At 42.4% G+C, this 22,175-nt stretch overlaps 1 long non-coding RNA gene across 2 annotated transcripts; it reads right to left on the bottom strand.

The window, feature by feature from the left end:
- Positions 1–228: 228 nt before the first annotated feature.
- Positions 229–19,788, bottom strand: LOC308293379. Of its 2 annotated transcripts, none has more exons than XR_013962457.1 (4): positions 19,656–19,788; positions 4,421–4,482; positions 1,813–1,888; positions 229–927 (listed from the first exon to the last, which is right to left on the bottom strand). It is a non-coding gene; the product is annotated as an uncharacterized lncRNA (long non-coding RNA). The 2 variants fall into 2 exon arrangements; XR_013962458.1 differs by lacking the exon at positions 19,656–19,788 and adding an exon at positions 12,892–12,996.
- Positions 19,789–22,175: the final 2,387 nt, after the last annotated feature.

Below are 22,175 nucleotides of genomic sequence, written 5' to 3'. Positions count from 1 at the left end.
CTTTTATCCGACATTTCTACTTTGCAGTATTGATACTTATAAGTAACACATTTGAGTACCTTGGTCAGAACATCTTTGGAACACTATTAAATGAAACCCAATAAGCCGATCAAGGGTTAAAAGCGACCACACCTGTCCAGGACGGAATTCACAAAGGATGGAATTAATTTGAAAGTGTGATTCGAGTTGCATTTGGCAAGTTGAAAAAATATTTTTTCCCCCCCAAATATGGGCATGTGTGTCACAATATGAATGTAACAGAATGTGATGTCACAATAGGTCAGCAGCCATAGACATCAAGGCATTACAGACAAGATGTGACGGTTTTCAAAGTTGCAATAGCATTGAATTTGTAGATACTGGAGGATGCACAATATCATGAAGTCACTGAAGTCTTCATAAACAAGATGAAGAGTCAATCTCCGCAGCAGGCCACAACGGGTGTTTGCCTCAGGAAACACCCTTTTAATTCCATCCAGTGGGTCGTGGAGGAAGCAAAGTGTAGGCTGTGGGGTGAAGGCTCCTGTGGAGAAACAGAGAACGTCATTCAGCGACACCTAAACCGGTTCCATGTCCCCGTCTAGGACTGTTCCCTAGTTGTACGGTAAAGATGTGACATTTTAATGAAGTGCCCCAGACAATACATAGTACAGCGTCATTGATTGTGAATAGTTTATCAGTAGCCCTTTTTTTATTCCAGTAACCAAAGTCTGACACATACTACATCAGAGAGAGAATCCTGTAAAAAACTGTTCGCTCCTCAGCAGACCTTCAGGAGGTCCCTGCCACAGAATACTAGACCCTCAAGAGCTCCTTCAGTGATGCTGCAGTCAGGTGCCGGGGGGGCCTCCAACAAACAGTCTTTCCAGGGCAGGTCCGTCTCTGAGAGCCTGCAGCACACACAGGTTCTTCATGGCGTCAACTCACCTTTAAAACACCAGAGAAGGATCATGTCAAAACCCAAGTGTCCACTTTAGTTGTAAAGTTTCAAATCGTTAACTACAGTCAATGCAAATGTTTGCATTTCTTTGTGCTATCCACCCCAAATCGGATCTTTTGGCCCGACTTTTCACACTGCATTTGCAAGTGACACAGATCTGATCTGATTTTAACAGCGGCAGCCCAAAGCTGCACTTAGTCGACATATCTGCTTTGGTTACCGTGGTAACGACGTAGGCGTCATTACACCATAACGTTGATTATGTTCAGGAAATGCGACATTACAGAAAGGCGACAACAACAAAAACAAGCACACGTTACAATATTGTTTTTCTCCCTTCTTTTCATTACTCTTGTGTTTCGCTTTTCTCTCTGGTTTTATCCGTTTAGCTCAGGTGTTTTCTCTCTTCTCTCTTGTTTTTCTCATGTGCTCAGTGCCGCGCTGTAATAAAATAGTAAATACTCGCGCTCTGTAATGACGTCATTTGGAGCTCCGCGCTCGGGTCGCGCAGCAGCAAGTGACGTATGGACAGTTTGATGTGACTTGCATGTGACTTGCGTATAACTCTATGGGGTGGATGTGGTTATTGCTTTCTAATACAGATGTCCTCAGATCCAATTTGGATCGGATTTGAAACCACCTCTGGATGTGGTTTCTCAAAATCAGATTTCATGTGACCTGCATGTGACCTGTCTGGATTTAGACTATTTTTTTAAATTCCGATTCCACTTTTGATGTGACACAGATCTGATTCAGGCTAGATTTATGTGGCAGTGTAAATCCGGACTCAGTCTTGGCAGCAGAGACATCTTGCCTGCCGAACCCACAAAGAAGCAAGAGCTGAGGAGAGCCTTCATCAATAAGGAACTCACGAGTCGGTCCTCCTGACAGGGCAGGTCCGTGTCTGAGAGCCTGCAGCACACCCAGGCTCACCATGGCGTCACGCACCTTTAAAACAGCAGAGAAGATCATGTCAGTCATTTGTGGTCATTAATACATGGGCATAAAACAAATCCTTAACTACAGTCCACGGAAATGTTATGCATTTCTTTGTGCCACTGGATTTATCTATAGCAGGTAAACACTAAAATGGCTACTAGAATCTTAAACAGAAATTACATTTCATGTTCACACACACTCTTGTAGAGGCAAAAAACAGTCTAACATTCAAGTAGAAATCCAAGGCAGATTTCCACCAGTTCATTCCAGTCACTCAGTCATCCCAGTCACTCAGTCTTGGCAGACACATGGAGCTGCCCCTGTCGGGTGCTGACAGACAATTTTAGTTAGGGTAGGACACAAATGATTGTGATCTGCAGTTGTACTCGGTGCAGTCTTTATCTAAAGACATTCCCAATGGTTTCCTCTGTTGTCATGGGACCCAAATGGACACAAGCCCCAAGCGCTTGTAGATATCTATCTAACATAGATATGCTAAAAGTCTACAATCAAAGTCAAACGTTTACTTGTCAGTGCACACATTTGATTGACAGTGTATCTAGGGTTGGGGACGGTAACCGCCGTACCGTGTCAGTGTGCTTACCGCGGTCAAAAAAGAACAAAAAATAGGCGATTTTATAACCTTTTCTGTCAAGTCTTGTAACTAAAACCTGTATATAGCAGCACTCAATCACTGCGAGTTGAGACGTGAATTTACAGAATCACTGTACACGATCTGACTACCCGTTTCTCTTCTGGTTTGTTCACACACAGCTGTCTGTGTCTGAAAAGTCCAAGTAGCTAAGTTACTATCCGAGTGCACAGATCTAAAAGCTCAGAACGCGTCGCGGATGCGACGTGTTGTGAGCTTGTAGACTGCACCACCCCTAAGTGTATCTGCTGCCAAGTTCAGCCTAGGAGCTGCATATCAATTCATATTTTCGTTTCGGTAGCACTTTACAATAATGACCTGTTATAAATCATTTATAAACATTTATAAATCATTTATAAACAGTTTATAGATAAGTAATAAACATGAACAAACTGTTTATTGACACTTGTTAATGTTTACCTAAACATTTATAACTGTTTTAAACATCATTTACATGTTATTAGTAAGGTATTAGTAAGTAGTAAACTAATCATGAACAAATCATTTATAATACATTCATAAATGTTTACTAAATCATTTATAACCAATGCTAAAAATCACATGTAATGTGTAGGAATTCATTTAAGAATGTCTGTTAAGGTGACCTCCATGTTTGTTCATGTTTAATATACGCTTTGTAGATGTTATCAAGAGCCCTAATGTAAAGTGAAGACTATTCATTGCGACCATCAGGTTGCAAGTTACTATGAAAACCTCCCCCGGCTGTCTGTTAGTCCCTCCGTCAGTCTGTCCGTCACGTCACGTCACGTCACATCACATCACGTCACGTCACACTTTTGGCCCTACTCTTATCTCCGGCACCGTTTCCCCTATCCATGCCAAACTTTCCAAACTGCTAAACATGAACAAACATGGAGGCCACATTAACAGACAGTTGTAAATAATGAATAGTCTTCACTTTACATTAGGGCTCTTGATAACATCTACTAATGATTTATAGATATTTAAGGAATGTTTTACAAAGCATAACCATGAACAAACAAGGAGGCCACATTAACAGACAGATGAAAATAACCAGTAAGACTCCCTAATTGGGAGATAAGCAACCTCATGGTGGCGCTAGAAGAGGGGCATGTGAGAAATCAGGGGCGGAGGTTGTGGTTTGGCAGCCAAGGAGTGTGTGCAAAGTTTGGCATGGATAGGGGCAACGGTGCCAGAGATAAGAGTAGGGCCAAAAGAGTGGCGTGGCGTGGCGTGGCGTGGCGTGGCGTGGCGTGGCGTGACGTGACGTGACGTGACAGACGGACATCCGGTGGAGGTTTTTATAGTAACTTGCGACATCACGGTCGCAATGAATAGTCTTCACTTTACATTAGGGCTCTTGATAACATCTACAAAGCGTATATTAAACATGAACAACACATGGAGGTCACCTTAACAGACATTTGTAAATGCATTCCTACCTACACATTATGTGAATTTTAGCATTGGTTATAAATGATTTAGTAAGCATTTACAAATGTAGATAAATGGTTTATTCATGATTAGTTTACTACTTACTAATACCTTACTAATAACATGTAAATGATGTTTAAAACAGTTATAAATGTTTAGGTAAACATTTACAAATGTCAATAAACAGTTTGTTCATGTTTATTACTTATCTATAAACTGTTTATAAATGATTTATAAATGTTTATAAATGATTTATAACAGGTCATTATTGTAAAGTGCTACCTTTGTTTCTTCAAGTTGTGTCTGGTGTGAATGTATTCCTTTTAAAAGGAAGGCAATCGAGAACATCCAGATCTTCAAGGCTGAAAAGTGTGTTCAGTGCAAACCGCAGACAAAGGGGTTCAGTTCATCCTCTAGTTGTAGAGGTTATTACATTTTAGTTGAGGTATTAGAATTGAAAGAGATTTCAATACCGTGCTTGGAGTACGCCTTCAGTCTCGGGTTGAGAAGTCCCACACAAAGCTGCATGTTATTGCTGTTAAAACACACACAACAACAGTTAAACAGATGTACGACCCATACAAGACCCCTAACATGCTACATGAAGCAGATTGTTTAGTGAAAATAGTTTTCAGTAAACGTTTTTAAAGTTACACCAGCTTTTAGCAGCTGTCAGAGATTCCCCTTGGGCTGTGTTTCTCAACCTTTTCAGGCCACGACCTGACATTTTTAACTGGGGACCCCCTCACCCTGAAGAGGTATTAACGTCCTTAAATTGTCACTTCAGAAATGTGCATAGTTAAACCCTCCATACAGTTAAAACTTGTTTACTGTCGAGTGAGAAAACAATGTTGCACATCCGAGTTATTCATCTAGGGACCCCCCAAATAATTTGGGGACCCACCACCGGTTGAGAACCACTGCCCAAGGGAACCAGACTTTCAGTCTTTAATATATCTGATTCGAGATACAGTGTAAACAAATCTCTGACTTAAAAGGCCTGTGGGACAAACCAGGCCAGTGAATGAATGTATACATTCAAACAGAAAAGTAATTTACCTTAAATGTCAAATTTAGGCCTAGAATTATTGACTGCTTTAACCAGTGAAAAATAGCAGATATACAAGCTCACAGCGCGGCACTCGGAGCCAGGTTTTTCAAAAAAATCTTAGAAGGATTCAAAAGACACTTATAGAATCGGGACAAAATTCAAATTTTCACGATTTAAAAAAAATAGCAGATCTACAAGCTCGCAGCACGGCACTTAGTGCCGCGCTGTGAGCTTGTATATCTGCTATTTTTAAATATTTAAAGCATAAAATATTGCGTCATAATGTGTTCAGGACTAAATGGGTTAATAGCAAGCAGTGTTAATTTTGTCAACTAAGACTAATAAGAGACTACAAGATTTTGATATTTTGTCGATAAGACTAGACTAAAACAATTTCAGAAGACTAAGACTATTATTTGTGTTAATCAAAAGACTATGACTAAATCTACATCTGAGACTAATGGCTGTAAAAATTAACACTGGTATGTAACTGCAATGAAACTAAAGCCAAATACATATTTTATGGTTTATTTTAACCAAGTAACGACCAGCAGAAGACAATGTCTTGTTCACAATATGGTTATATTTAGCCTAAAAAACTTTCTCCTAAAAGACAAAGACTAAAAGTCTAAGACTACTCCCATAAGACTAAGACTAAAAAATGTAGTCGACTAAAACAAGACTAGACAAAAACAATTTCAGAAGACTAAGACAAAATCGTGTGTTATTCAAAAGACTAAGACTTGCAACTGTAAGCTGCGGACAGCATTTCACAGCTGAAAACAAACATCTCATCATATTGTTGTCTTCAATACATCCTTGTAGTACTGTACATCGGCTATTTTAAATTAGCGAACATTTAAATATTTACAGGGACATAATACAGACATTTGTCATGGAAGATTGTAGACTTCCCAAGCAACATGGAGACGTTTTAATTTTCGAAATCGCTTCATAATTGACTCAAATGTGAATGTGATCAAAACTGGTCTTTTCTTGCTTCTATCTCTAACCCTAACCCTAAACCTTAGGCCCATGGGAGTGTCGCCACTCCGACAATAAGAAGTCACTGTCGGAATGGAGATATGTCTGAATGGAGACATGGGAACATGTCTCCATTCAGACATATCTCCATTCCGACAGTGACTTCTTATTGTCGGAGTGGCAACACTTCCATGGGGGGGTTAGGGTAAGAGATAGGGTTAGTGTCTGAACTCTGAATGGAGACATGTCGGAAAGGAGACATGTAACGTCCAACCTCCCTGTTCTGTTCGTTGAGACAATGATGAGCTTGTACTTTAACTGCAGGTTTCTTTATTCAAATCAAACAGGGTAGACATGTTTGCATGGTGATCTCTAGGCCTACATGAACTGCCTTCCTGTCTTTGTTCTTGCCTACATATAGATTGAGCAGTCCTACCTCACTTGCGACACCTTGTGGCTATAGTTAATCATCACATCCCCCTTTCTGTGAAGTAGCAAATAATGCAAACTAGAAAAGAAAATTTCTAAGAAATTTTAAGTGTGCCTGCAGCTCGCTAAGTCTGTGCAACCTTGTGTAGCGGTTGGTGTTAGCATTAGCGTTATTAACATTAGCATTTTTTTGCATAAACGTTAACATTATTGTTCTTCATATGACACCACCCACATGTCTGTACGACAAACGGTTCACGAGAAAACGGGTCACTTCCTGTTTGGTGAGGGGCACTTCCTGTTTGGCGAAATAGGCCCCAATTAAGTTTAAGGACTCTTAATCTTGTCATTTGACGCAACCCGCGTGTCTGTATGACAAACGGTTCACGAGATCAAGGGTCACTTCCTGTTTGGTGAGGGGCACTTCCTGTTTGGCGAAATAGGCCCCAATTAAGGTCATGGACGATTAATGAATTAAAGCTGCAAGCAGCGATGACCGGGCCCTCGCAGCTCTACCCACGTCACAAGGCCAGCAGCCAATCAGAAACCAAACAGGAAGTCAGCCATTTCGACTAATTAGTGGCGTTTTGGCGCATTTTTGGCCGTTATCACGGGTCGCACTTTAACGACAGTTTTGTGAGAAAAAAAACGTTTTTTGAGGAAAAAAAAAAGTTTTTTGAGAAAAAAACATTTTTTTGAGGAAAAAAAAAATTTGAGAAAAAAAAAATTGAGAAAAAAAAATGTGAGAAAAAAAAATTGAGAAAAAAATGTTTTGAGAAAAAAAATGTTTTGAGAAAAAAAAAATGAGAAAAAAAAATTTTGAGAAAAAAAAAATTGAGAAAAAAACATTTTTGAGAAAAAAAAAATTTTGAGAAAAAAAAAATTTGAGAAAAAAAATTTTGAGAAAAAAAAAATTTTGAGAAAAAAAAATTTTTGAGAAAAAAAAATTTTTGAGAAAAAAAAATTTTGAGAAAAAAAAATTTTGAGAAAAAAAAAAATTATGACACCAGCCGCGAGTCTGTACGACAAACGGTTCATGAGTTATAGAGGCACTTCCTGTTACAGAGGGGGCGGGGCTTAATCAATTACAGCTCATCCCTATTGGCCGGAAAAAGACCAAAGTTGTGTGTGCATTTTAAAGTTTAAATCACGTTGCTAGGCAAAAGTATGGCAGAGTTGGCAACGGTCCGCCATTCCGAAACACCGCTATTCCGAAGCAGGGTTAGGGTTAGGTTTAGGGTTAGGGTTAGGGTTAGGGGTAGGGTTAGGGGTAGGGTTAGGGTTAGTTAGGGTTAGGGTTAGGGTTAGGGTAAGGGTTAGGGTTAGGGTTAGGGTTAGGGGTAGGGTTAGGGTTAGAAGTCAACGTTCGGAATAGCGGTGTTTCGGAATGGCGGGGTGTAACCGGCAGAGTTATGTGGCGCCAAAGTTTCTGTTTTTTTTTCGGAGTCCCCCATTCTAAGTCAATGGGGTTTTTGGGCGTCGTTTTTTGCGAATTACATCGCAATCGTATCGCGGATCGGAAAGAAAAGTAATAGCACACCATTCCCGGCCGAGCCGCACGTTTTGATGTGTATATTGCGGGGGTGGCGTAAATCGTGCGGCAGTTATTACGTGCCGAAATTTCCCCCATTCTAAGTGAATGGGGTTTTTTGGCGTCGTTTTTTGCGAATTACGTCGCAATGGTAACGCGGATCGGAAAGAAAAGTAATAGCACACCATTCCCGGCCGAGCCGCACGTTTTGATGTATATATTGCGGCGGTGGCGTAAATTGTGCGGCAGTTATTACGAGCAGAAATTTGCAAGAACATTACTTACTGACTGACTGACTGACTGACTGACTGACTTAAGTATGGCGGATTACAATAAGTGTTCTGCTATTGCATAGCAGGCACACTTAATAATACTAAGCACAGTTCTACGCACATCACTAGGACTATGAATACTATTAATACGCTTAGCATGAGTTAGTCAGCATAAATGAAGTAGTCAGCAATTTTAAGAAATGTAAGTAATCTGACTTTCCTACCCTGCACTAAATCTAGACAATCTAGACATCACATAACCTTTAATTTCACAATGTTTTTTTTTTTTTTTTTTACTTTTTTTTTTTTCTTTTTCTCCTTCTTTTTTACATTTTTTTTTTCTTTTTTCAATGCACTTAAAAAAAATCACAAGATCAGTCTGTCAGGCTTTTTGCTTTCTCTTGTGGATCTCCTGAGTACAGGGGGTAGAGGAGAAGCAGTGTGTTGTACAGGTGGTGTTGTTTGAGAATCTGTGGTAGGTGGAGGGATGGACTCAGACTCAGTCTGGGCCTCACTGAGCTCTTCAGTCTCTGGTGTTTTGAGAAGACTGCGGCGATTGCGTCTGAAGATTTGTCCTTCCTCTGTCCTCACAGTGAATGATCGTGGAGCTACTTCTTGAAGAACAGTGGCTTTGGTTTTCCATCCACCAGGCTCTTCAATTCTGACAGTGTCATTGCTTGACAGTGGTGGAAGCAGTTTTGCTGTTCTGTCATAGAATGACTTTTGCCTTTTCTTCTGCTGTAGTAGCTTCTGGTCCAGTTTCAGATGTTTAGATGTTTCCTTTGAAATGCATGGTAGTGTAGTACGCAGCTTTCTATTCATCAGCAGCTCAGCAGGTGACAGTCCGCACTCCAGTGGTGTTGCTCTGTAGCTGAGTAAAGCCAGGTATGGATCAGAGTCACTGTCAGCAGCTTTCTTCAGCAGCTGCTTTAGAATGTGGACTCCCTTTTCAGCTTTCCCATTTGACTGTGGATACAGTGGGCTAGATGTCACATGCTTGAAATTATACTGTTCTGCAAATCTTTGCCATTCTTTGCTGTTGAAACAGGGGCCATTGTCACTTTGGACGACAAAAGCTATGCCTTGTCTAGAAAAGATGGACTTGACATGTGTGATGACACAGCTTGATGATGTGTTTGCAAGTAATGCCATTTCAGGGAAGTTTGAGTAATAGTCAATGACCACAAGATAATCTTTCCCCTTCAGATGAAACAAGTCCATTCCGACTTTATGCCATGGTGCTGTTGTCACATCAGCTAACACCATAGGCTCTTTGGGTTGCTTGTTTCTATGCTTCTGGCATGTTTCACATCTGCTGATCATTCTTTCGATGTCCTTGTTAATTCCAGGCCAGTACACTGTGTCTCTTGCCCTTCTTTTACATTTCTCGACACCGAGATGACCTTCATGGATTCTCTGTAGCAGATCCTGTCTCAATTTGTGTGGAATGACTATTCTGTTTTGCTTCAGCAACAGTCCACCCACAACACTCAGCTCACCTCTGTTGTGGTAGAATAGTGGGCAGGAACCTACAGGCCATCCATTCTGCATATTTTCCATAACATGCTGCAGCTCTGTGTCTTTTGCCGTTTCCTCAGCCACTTCTTTCAACTTTTTGTCTGACACAGGCAGTGCAGCAGATACCATGTTCACATGGCACTGAACATCTTCATCTGTTGTGCTCTCACAGCTGTTTGTGGCTGCTCTCGAGAGCGCGTCGGCAATTATCAGGTGCTTTCCAGGTGTATATATTAACTCAAAGTCATATCTCAGCATCTTCATCATGAGACGTTGAATTCTTGGTGACATGTCATTTAAGTTCTTTCTGATGATGGCTACTAATGGTCGATGATCTGTCTCCACAGTGAAGGTGGGTAGGCCATATATGTAGCTGTGAAACTTCTCCAGGCCAAACACCAAACTCAGGCACTCTTTTTCGATTTGAGCATATCTGCATTCAGTCTCTGTCATAGTTCTGGATGCATAGGCCACCGGTTTCCAGTGCTCACCTTCAGCCTGTAGGAGAACTCCACCTATTCCATCTTTTGATGCATCTGTTGACACCTTGATCTGTTTTGATGGGTCAAAGAAAGTTAATACAGGTGCAGTGGTCAGCGTCTGCTTGAGATTTTTCCACTCTTTCTCATGCTTGGCTGTCCATTCAAACAGATTTTCTTTGCGCAGGAGCTCACGGATGCAGGATGTTTTGACTGATAAGTTGGGAATGAATTTGCCAATGAAATTCAGCATACCCATGATGCGCAACACACCTGCTTTGTCTGTGGGCCTTGGCATGCTCTGTATGGCACATATCTTTTCTTGGTCAGGCTCAACACCCTGTGCAGAGAGTTTGTCTCCCAGGAAGACAATTTCTTGAACTCCAAACTGACACTTCTTTTGGTTGAGCTTTAGTCCAAACTTTTTCACTCTCTCCATCACTTTTATCAGCCGATCATTATGCTCCTGGATTGTGGAGCCCCAGATAATGATGTCATCAACATAGGCTCTCACACCTTCCAGTCCTTCAATGATGTGTTCCACTGCTCTGTGAAAGATTTCTGAAGCAGAGATTATTCCAAATGGGAGCCTCAGGAAACAGTATCTCCCGAAAGGCGTATTAAAGGTACAGTATTTGGTGCTGCACTCATCTAGCTTCAGCTGCCAGAAACCTTGTGATGCGTCAAGCTTTGAAAAGTATCTGGCGCCCGCCATCTCCCTGGTGATCTCCTCACGCTTTGGAATTTGATAGTACTCACGCTTAATGTTCTCATTGAGATCTTTTGGATCCATACATAGTCTCAGGTCTCCATTCTTTTTCTTCACACAGACCATGGAGTTGACCCAGTCTGTTGGTTCCTCAATCTTTTTGATCACTTCCAATGTTGTCATCCTGTCCAGCTCTTTCTTCAGGCTGTCTTTGAGTGGAGCTGGGACTCGTCGTGCAGCATGCACAACTGGCTGTGCATTTTCTTTCAGCTGTATTTTGTATGTAAATGGCAATGAACCTAGACCCCTGAAGACTTCTGCAAAGTTCTGTACAATGGTGTCCACAGAGTCATTTAGTTCATTTACAGCTGTGTTGATGCGATACACTCTTTTCACCAGCCCCAAATCTTCACAGGATTTATCACCCAGCAGGGAATCACGTTCTTCAGCCACAACAGAGAACAGTAGGTGGTGCACTTTGCCTTTGACAGTTACTTTCAGTTTACATGTTCCTAGACTGTCAATTCCTTTTCCATTATAGTCTTTCAGTGCAAGTGTCTTTCTCTGTATTTTTGGCTTTTCTTTCAGTTCTTGGATATCTGACATGCTGATCAAATTTGCCTTTGCACCAGTATCTAGCTTCATGGTGACCAAAGTTCCATTGATCTGCAGTGGTGCAATCCATTTATCTTGCTTAATAGCATTAACCTCTTTTACAGGCTCATCTTCACAGTTCACCATGCCAACGAAAAATGAATCACTCAGATCAGTGTCATCATCCACTACATATACAGATTTGCCTTTCTTTCTCTCTTTTCCTTTTGAGAAACATTGTTTAGCAAAGTGATTCTTGCCCTGGCAGTTAGAGCATTGCTTACCAAAGGCTGGACACTGTCTGGGTCTGTGCTGTGAACCACACCGCTTGCAGTGGAATGTGGTGTCGCTCATCTGCTGCTGTGCAGGTCGCATCTGTGTGCGTCTTTTTCCACCTCTTGATATTGTGCACACAGAGTTGTCACTCACGATGGCAGTGCTGTATGTCCCTGTTTCGCTGAATGTCTTGACATGCATTTGGGACAGCTCACTTGCATGGCAGATCTTTATGGCTCCATCCATTGTCAGCTCCGTTTCCCTCAATAGCCTCTCCCTGAGTTTTTTATCCTCCACGCCGAAGACGATCTGGTCCCGGATCATGGAGTCCCTCAGATTCTCAAAGTTACATGTCTGTGCTTTTAGCTTCAGATCTGTGAGGAAACTGTCAAAAGGCTCACGCTGTTGCTGCATTCGAGAACGAAATACATATCTTTCATAGGTCTCGTTCTTCTTTGGAGAGCAATGAGCGTCAAACTTTTCGAGCACTTTATCCAATTTATTTTTATCATCTTCATCTTGTACTTTAACTGCAGGTTTCTTTATTCAAATCAAACAGGGTAGACATGTTTGCATGGTGATCTCTAGGCCTACATGAACTGCCTTCCTGTCTTTGTTCTTGCCTACATATAGATTGAGCAGTCCTACCTCACTTGCGACACCTTGTGGCTATAGTTAATCATCACACTCCCCACCTCAAGCATTAGTTTAGTGAGGTTATGGTTAGGGTTAGGTGGTAAGAAAGTGGGGAACATAGAACCTGGGGAACATAGGTACACTGTGTAGCGTCCGAGCGTCACCGTCGTATGAGGGAGCGTTATATATATATATATATATATATATATATATATATATATATATATATATATATATATATATATTGTTTTGATTGATATCGCAAAATATACTCGAGTATTTATAGTGCCGATCCTTCGAATACTTGCGAAATATACTGTATATACAATAAAGCTGGCAAGGGCTGGACCTAGCCTAGCTGAGCTAGACATCCCAACCAATATTAAAACAAGGTACTAGGGATACTACAGTTAGTTAGTTAGCTAGATGCATTAGTATCTAGGCTAGCCCCAGGCTAGGACTCACCGATTCATCATCGCGCATCCACGTGCACACAATAGTGATCCCTTAACATGGAAGCCAACGGTCTTTCTCATCTTTGATGTCCATTTTCTCCCAAAAACACTTTTGATGCCAACCCAGCCAGCACGCCCACATGGGTCCCGCATGGGTACGAGTTGGGCTACTTGGGTACCACGTGGGCATGGGCTTGATGTGGGCAAATTACATGGGTCCCACGTGGGATACATGTGGGATACCTGGGCATGGGTTGGAAGTGGGCTTTCCCACATGGTTCCCACATGGGCTACGTGTGGGCTAACTGGGCATGGGATGGACATGGGCTGGCCCAAGTGGTTCCCACGTGGGCTACGTGTGGGATAACTGGGCATGGGATGGAGGTGGGCTGGCCCAAGTGGTTCCCACATGGGCTACATGTGGGCTAACTGGGCATGGGATGGACATGGGCTGGCCCACATGGTTCCCGCATGGGCTACATGTGGGCTAACTGGGCATGGGATGGACATGGGCTGGCCCACGTGGTTCCCGCATGGGCTACATGTGGGCTACCTGGGCATGGGATGGACATGGGCTGGCCCACGTGGTTCCTGCATGGGCTACATGTGGGCTAAGTGGGCATGGGATGGAAGTGGGCTGGGCCACGTGTTTCCCGCATGGGCTACATGTGGGCTAACCGGGCATGGGATGGACATGGGCTGGCCCACATGGTTCCCGCATGGGCTACATGTGGGCTAACGACCTGGGATGGACGTGGGCTGGCCCACGTCGTTCCCGCATGGGCTACATGTGTGCTAACTGGGCATGGGATGTAAGTGGGCTGGACAAGGTGGTTCCCACGTGGGCTACATGTGGGCTAACTGGGCATGGGATGGACATGGGCTGGCCCACATGGTTCCCGCATGGGCTACATGTGGGCTAACTGGGCATGGGATGGAAGTGGGCTGGCCCACGTGGTTCCCGCATGGGCTACATGTGGGATAACTGGGCATGGGAAGGAAGTGGGCTGGCTCACGTGGTTCCCGCATGGGCTACATGTGGGCTAACTGAGCATGGGATGGAAGTGGGCTGGCCTACGTGGTTCAGGCATGGGCTACATGTGGGCTAACTGGGCATGGGGTGGAATTGGGCTGGCCCACATGGTTCCTGCATGGGCTACATGTGGGCTAACTGGGCATGGGTTGGAAGTGGGCTGGCCCACATGGTTTCCACATGGGCTACATGTGGGATAACTGTGCATGGGATGGAAGTGGGCTGGCTCACGTGGTTCCCACATTGGTCTACATACATTTTCATACACTTCAAGCTTCAATCCCTGCAGTTCCTACATTGGTGTATTTTTTTTTATCATTACCCAGTTTCATTTTCTTTTGCTGTGAATTTTGGCTTAGGCAGTGGGGGAAAAACATATTTCCTTTACATATTTCCATATGGACCAACCAAGAGTAGCCTAGTTATTAACAACAGCTTGACCAAAATATCTATACACAGGTTATTCATAATATTAATAAGGGTAATAATAATAATAATAATAAAGGACCACTGGTGGTGTGTGTGTGTGTGTGTGTGTGTGTGTGTGTGTGTGTGTGTGTGTGTGTGTGTGCGTGCGTGCGTGCGTGCGTGCGTGCGTGCGTGCGTGCGTGCGTGCGTGTGCTTTTAACCTGTCTGGTGGTAGTAGGAAAAACATTAATTTCATTATTTCTATTTTGTTCATATGCTCCTAAAACAACATTCGACAACATTACATTGGTAAATGGTAAATGGTGCATTTATATAGCGCTTTTATCCAAAGCGCTTTACAGAGATTGTGCATTACATTCACCCATTCACGCACACATTCATACACCGGTGGCGGAGGAAACCATGCAAGGCACCAACCTACTCACCGGGAGCAATGTGGGGTTCAGAGTCTTGCCCAAGGAACCTTCGACATTAACTCAGGGGGAGCCCGGATTCGAACTGGGAACCCTTGGGGAACCCTTCGTGCTCTAATAACGGTTTCTCTACCCCTGAGCTATGCCGCCCCACTTACATTATATTCATTAAAATAAGTTAAGCAGACTCCTGGTCAAATCCACACTCAAATATGCCAATCTACAAGATCACAACGCATTCCACTGCAAAACTGTAGTTATTATGTGTGGTTATAAACATTTTAGGAGAAAAGCCTCAGGCCATACACAATCTGTCGGTGTTCCACGATTGGCCAGACTTTGGACTTTGCTTTATGTGCTGCTAGTTATAGCTGCTTTGTACAACACCAATAGCCTAGCAGAGCTAAACAATCCACCTAATATTGCATTTAGTTAGCTGCATTAGTATATAGTCTCGCTACGCTAGGCTACAACACCACATTCTACTTGATTCATTTTGTTCAAAAAGGCAGGGGCAGGCAGGCAGGCAGGCAGGCAGGCAGGCAGGCAGGCAGGCAGGCACAGTGAGTAGACCAAACCAAGACTCTCATTACCATGTGAATACAGGGTGATTTCACATGTAGGTGCTATTGACCGTCTAGCCAATCACTGTCCTTCCCAGACTTTTTCAAACTGAATCTCTTTTTCTTTGTCATTTGAGAGTGAGGAACTTCATGAGAGGTTCCACGAATGGACCTTAAAAAAATCCAAAAGTATGTGGTAAGTAACCTCATTATCTAATCTATATTCTAAAATCTTCTCAAACTAGCCTAGAGACTAGCCTAGTTTTAACTCAAGGTTTGTTGTTTTTGTCAACTTAACTATAAGGACATTATCTTTAAACAACAAGTTACATGTTTTATGCTCTAGTTATCACATTGCAACCAATTATTTCAAACCATGGATTTAGACAGGCCAATATTGTTATATATTATGTTTTAATGTAGCCTACTGTATATGTTGGTTAATGTACCCTATAGTGTCCCTATTCTGGGCAAACCCACAAAAATAGCAGTTCTACTAGCTAATGAAGCATCACAGCACATATGTTATGAGCTTGTAAATTGGCAATGTTTTGTCAGAGTTGTGTGCAGAGCATTTAAGTATTTAGTGCAGCCAGATGCTTAAAGGTGGGCCAGAACATAACTTTTTTCCCCTCCTCAAATATGTGTAGGCCTACATTGACATTTACATTGCTTTAACTTTTGAAATCTCTTTTGTTCCCTCTTTCATGAAGAAAATGTGCTCAACACAAACCTGAAAAGCAGAGGCTTCGAACTACAGACAGACAATGAAGTACCCCATAAGTGACAATGGTAATATAAACTTACATAATGCTTGGCTAACTTAAATGTTGTGTGGAAAAAACTGAAGTTGAATGTGACAGCATATAGCTGCAGCTAACTAGTGGAAGGGGCAGATTTGTTGAAGAACTTGAGCCAAAAATAGCAGATCTACAAGCTCACAACGCCTCGCAGTGCAAGGCTTGTAGATCAGACATTTGGGCAAAGAGGTTTTATAGAGAGGGAAAAGAGCAGACCAAGTGCCGAGTGAAATGTCAACTTTATTAAGTATTGACTGTTCAAGTGGTTAAATATCTGAAACACAAATTGACATGGATCCAAAATACAATGATGATTTTCCTGTCATGATGAAACTATATGGAAGCAAGGAAAAGGTGTTGGTCCCTGCTTCATCTCTCTCAACTAGGGGTCCTTGGCCTGTAAACATTGAGAATTCAAAACAAGTTTGTCCACAGTCAGCAGGCACGTAGACAGTAGGCAGCTGATAGCCTACTCAACTTGCTTATAGAGATGCAAATTTTTGCTATTGTTTCCATTGGGTGACGGGGGTTTACTTTGGGTCATCGTCACCTGGCTTTACAAAGAATCAAATGTGCACACACTCACCAAATGATGTCTCCTCCTGTATACTACACTATTGGACTTTAGTTACTAGTTACTTATTTAGAATATTATTAGGCTATAAAACATAGGCCTACATTAATCTCTTCAGCCCTATACATTTTGTCCATTTGAAAATAGCCGATCTACAAGCTCACTTCACTGGCATTTCGGCTGGCATTTCGCCTACTAAAATCTCATTCCTGGTGACGCCAGTGTAAGTGTGTTTAAAGATAGAATGACTACTACTTTACATTCATATCTTGTGGCTTTTCCTTTCTTTGACTTTTGTCATAAACTCAGGAATTGCCATGTGGGAGATAAGGCTTCCTGGGTGAAGGCAAGATGGACAGAACAGTGGAAGGCAGCGGAACCATCCAGGCTTCACCAATTCATCAAGGATCTCACAGATTTTCCTGACCAGCACCTCCCCTGTAAGGAGTGGACAACCCTCAATCAGCTGAGGACAGGTGTGGGACGTTTCAGTGCAGCACAGGATCCATCACAGACTGTGTAGCATGTGATGATCAGCTTCCCTATATACCAGCCACTGAATGGTGATCATGGCCGAGAATGATCATGACCTAGACAATGACACACTCGACTGGATTGCTGCAACCGAGTGTAAGGACTATACAACAGAAAAAGAACTGGGTGATGTGCCACCCCAATAGACAAACTCTCTCTCTCCCTCCCCTGTGGTTGGCTAAAAAAAAACACCCACAAGCACAACGGACCCAGATGATGAATGCAACATGAATGAACACTGGATTCCAGAAAACCTATGCCCTAAAACAGTTTTGTTACAAAATTCAAGATTTTGATGCACCTCTTACGCAATTTATGTTTTTGGAAAATTTTTATCCTTTATTTTGTTCTGTTAGCAATCTGTGGAGCAATATCTCTTTTTGCATTTCAAGTGTTTTCTTTAATGTACTGCCGTGGTTCTCAACCTTTTCTGGTCAAGACCCCCAAAATAATCATATTTGAACTGGGGACCCCCAGTAAAATTCTTTTTTTTGTATATACACGGTTCTATTGTGAAAATAGCAGATCTACATTGCTCACAACGCCTCGCAACCTGAGGCGTTGTGAGCATGTAGATCGGCTATTTTCACAATTCTTGCCTCTAGAGGTATTAAAAAGTCCTAAATTGTCACTTTAGAAATGTGCATATGCCCTCTATACACTTACATTTCATGTTGGATTGTTTACTGTTGAGTGAGAAAACAATGTTGCACATTAAGTTAATCATCTGGGGACCCCCCCAAAATAATTTGGGGACCCCCCTGGGGGTCCCGACCACAGTCTATGGTCCCGACCCACAGGTTGAGAACCACTGATGTACTGTATGTACACTTGCACATTTGATCTGTTTGCCTTCATGCTGCTGCTATCTTTATCTATATCGTATTTTATTATCTTGTTTATTTTTGTAATAAACGTTGTCAAATATACAGTATATTGTCTATTTTCATCCAAAATGTATTTCAGGTGTTTCAATAATTAACACAGTTCATGTCAAACACTGTTTTAGTCTACCATTAAAATCTTCCTAGGAGCAAGGTTGAACCCACTTGGATCCCACGTTTATCCCCTATGGTTCCCGCATAGAATTGCCTAGGTGGGGCCCAACCAGGGCCTATGTAGAACCCACCTAGAGCCCACACAGGCTAGCCCAAGCGGCTCCCACCTGGGTCCCATACAAATTTGCAGAGGTGGGGCCCAACCAGGGCCCATGTAGAACCCACCTAGAGCCCACACAGGCTAGCCCAAGCGGCTCCCACCTGGGTCCCATATACATTTGCCGAGGTGGGGCCCACCCAGGGCCCCTGCAGAACCCACGTTGAGCCCACGTGGGCTAGCCCAAGTGGTTCCCACCTGGGTCCCATATAAATTAGCTGAGGTGGGGCCCACCCAGCGCCCATGTAGAACCCACGTTAAGCCCACGTGGGCTAACCCACGAGGGACCCTTGTGGAAACCGCGGACATTCCCACATAGAACCCACGTGGGCTAGCCCAGGCGGTTCCCACATGGGTCCCATATAAATTTGCCGAGGTGGGGCCCACCCAGCGCCCATGTAGAACCCACGTTGAGCCCACGTGGGCTAGCCCAAGTGGTTCCCACCTGGGTCCCATATAAATTAGCCGAGGTGGGGCCCACCCCGGGCCCATGTAGAACCCACACAGATCCCACGTGGGCTAACCCACAAGGGACCCTTGTGGAAACCGCGGACATTCCCACATGGGGCCCATGTAGGGAAGCCCACCCTGTACCCATGCGGGACCCATGTGGGCGTGCTGGCTGGGAAGGATGGCATTGGATTTTCGCTAAAATGGTACAAACTGAAAGGCATCGATCCCTATTCTATGATCGATCCGCCATTACTGTGTACGCTTTAACACTTCCGGGTAAATATCAAAAGGTCGTGAGCGGCTTTCAAAATAAGAGACTATAGCCGCGGACGGAGCAGGCGAACGGCAGCTTGGACTTTTAAAATAAACGCATTGAATTATTTGTTGCAATTGAATTGCACGAAGAAACCCAAGAACACAAATGTACAAGTAGTAGTGAAAATAGCCGATCTACAAGCTCATAAAGTGGTGCTTGCTTAGCGGCGCGTTGTGAGCTTGTATATCTGCCTTTCATTCGTTATTGTTTTAACAGAAGAAAGGTAGTCTTTTTTTTGTTTGTTTATAGGCCTATGCGCTAGTCTAGACTATTACTGTGTTTTTTCTAGATAGATATCCATTTGCATTTGTTATATTGTTGATGATGTTCTGACATATTATCTTGTTTATTATTGTGATGTTATTTGCTTATTGTAAGTCGCTTTGGATTAAAAGCGTCTGCTAAATGCCTAAACTGTAAACTGTAAACTGTATTCCAATACGTTAGCATACGGTATAGTTAACAAACAGTAACCATGTTGCATCAAACCAGACACAGGCCTACCTGGCTGAAGTTTATATTCCCCTCCGTCCTGTGTTTTCCTCCTTTATATTGTTTATTCTGGATTATTTTACTTCTGTTCTCGTGATGTGTATTTCCCTGCGTGTCTGGTCCATAGGGGTCTGGTCTCTTTTCTTGCAGTCCTTCCTGGATCTAGACGCAGTTCACACGCATGCGCAACAAGTTAGCTACTCGCAGCAGCTCCAAGCCCTCCTACTGGCCAAAGCTGTCACTGCAGGCGGTACTGTGGCGTCTTTCTTGTCATGTCAGACACCAGTGTTTTTTATTGAGCTTCTGAAATCTTAACTCCCGAGTCCCCAGCTTTAAACCAATTCAATGACTTTGATAGTCACAAGATTGTAAATACCATCATTTATCTATTTCACAGCGGATAAGGTTATCATCCTTAACCCTTAAATTCAAAAAAATCTTTCAATGGACTAAAATCTTGTTTTATTTGATGGCCTTCCTACCCTAGCATTTGGCCATTCACAAATCAAGTTTATCTACAATAAATACGTTTACCCACTCCCCAGGACTACAACCACACTAATAACACAATGTACCTGTCTAATTCAATCTGAATGAGAACAAATATGTTTCTCAGTCGGGCTAATATTAATTCAAATACAAACCATTAAAATGACTCCAAACAAACTTTGCCAAACCCAGCAAATCAAGCTCAGCCCTATATCATGGCGTGTCAGTATAATGAATTAGAAATGCCATATATATTCTACATTCTTATTTTTTTCCCCTTCAAACTTTAGATTTTTCAATTCTTTAAATAGACTGAATCCACTCTTTCACATATCTCCCAATAGCTCACCTTGTACATCAATTGCAACTGAACGTTGCAAGTTCAGGTCCTGAAATTAGTCTTCTCTTATTTCTCCACAGTCTGATGCCCTTTTGGAAAATTAATAGTTTATAATCAATGTTTAATGCATTTTTGTAAAATAAACACCATATCATAATACTCAATGACAATCTCAAAATGCATTGAATATTTGTACTGGGAAATGTAAGAAGGTGGCACTGTTGCAACATCACCTGTTGACTATAATGGATCAAATCCTATAAGTTTCTAACATTTGAAGTCATACCAGTAACTATTTAGCCATTTTCAAATATTTAAAATAGATGTGCAATGACACCAACAAGTAAACAAGAGAAATTCTCTTTAATTAATCGACAGGATGTTTTGTAGAGTGCAGGCCAGGCCATCTTCAGTTTGTTAGATGCTTTCAACAGGCCAGTGTGGCCAAGCACAATCTAAACAGCACAACTTAAGTCAGAAGTGGTGCAAAAAGTAAATTTAGTTAAATGCTTTTGAGATGTACTTCCTCAAACATCAGGTAACAAAAGACAACACCACCACAATTATTTGAAATCACTTTAACACATTTTAACAATAGGCATTCTTTTTTTATTAAAATAATAAAACCAACCCTTAGAACAGGCGTATTCAACTAGATTAGGCAGTGGGCCACAATTGTAAAATCAATTGAAGTTGAGGGCCACAAGACTGTGACAACAGAACAGAAACGAAAATGATCATGGTTAACTGTTTCACTGTTTGCTGTTCGCTATATTTCCGATACGACCCAACATTGGACATGTACAGTATGTCCATTAGGCAGAGATGGGCACAAAATACAAAAACGTATTTGAGGCAGGCTGGCAAGGTGAAATATTTACACCGACTGATAAGAGCACAAGATGTGCTTGAAGTTAAAGATGATGGAGAATATGGAAGATGGATACAATCCAGGTGAATTATTTCTTTGGGTACATCCACTCAAGACCCAGAAATGGAGACAATGGACATGTACTGTATGTCCATTAGGCTATGGTAACTTATTGGGCCCTGCTTTATACTGCATTCATGCATTTTGATGTTTTCTGTGACAGTCCTTTATAGAGCACAGGCTTAAGATTTTGATGATGGAGAATATGGACACAATCCAGGTGAATTATTTCTTTGGGGTAAAATGGTTTCAAGTGGATGGTTGAACTGCACACAGAACTCATCTGTTGAGCTCTTGTTTTGTTGTTGCCGAGCTGCTTAGCAACATGGTGAAACAATAAATTGCTGAACATTCAAAATGGTCATCCTGTAATTTGTTACATTTAATTTACATTGGAATATGTAATGTTCTCCAGGGGCCATAAGAAAGCTCTGCTGGGGCAACATTTGGCCCGCGGGCCGCCAGTTGAATATCACTGCCTTAGGCCTTAGGTGGAACCAGAACTTTCAGGAACCTGAACCTATTTTTTTGGTTCGGATTTTTTTCCAATGCGTACGGCCCGTTTCCAGACAAGGTTCTTGGAACCTTTTTTAGGTCCTGCTCCTGAGGTAGAACTAAACTTTAGTTCTGGGAACCTACAGTATGGGCGGGGCCAGCAGCGCTGCTGCTCTTTTATTGTTTAGGTTTGGTTATATGGAAACGTAAGCAGAACTTGGTCACGGAACTTCACAGGTTCTGCTTCTAGTTCTGGGTTGGCTCTACAGTGGAAATG

Source organism: Nannobrachium achirus (assembly GCF_963921795.1).
Source record: "Nannobrachium achirus genome assembly, chromosome: 1".
Taxonomy (NCBI): domain Eukaryota; kingdom Metazoa; phylum Chordata; class Actinopteri; order Myctophiformes; family Myctophidae; genus Nannobrachium; species Nannobrachium achirus.
The sequence above is the reverse complement of the archived record's forward strand: the minus strand, read 5'-3'. Positions and strand labels throughout refer to the sequence as shown.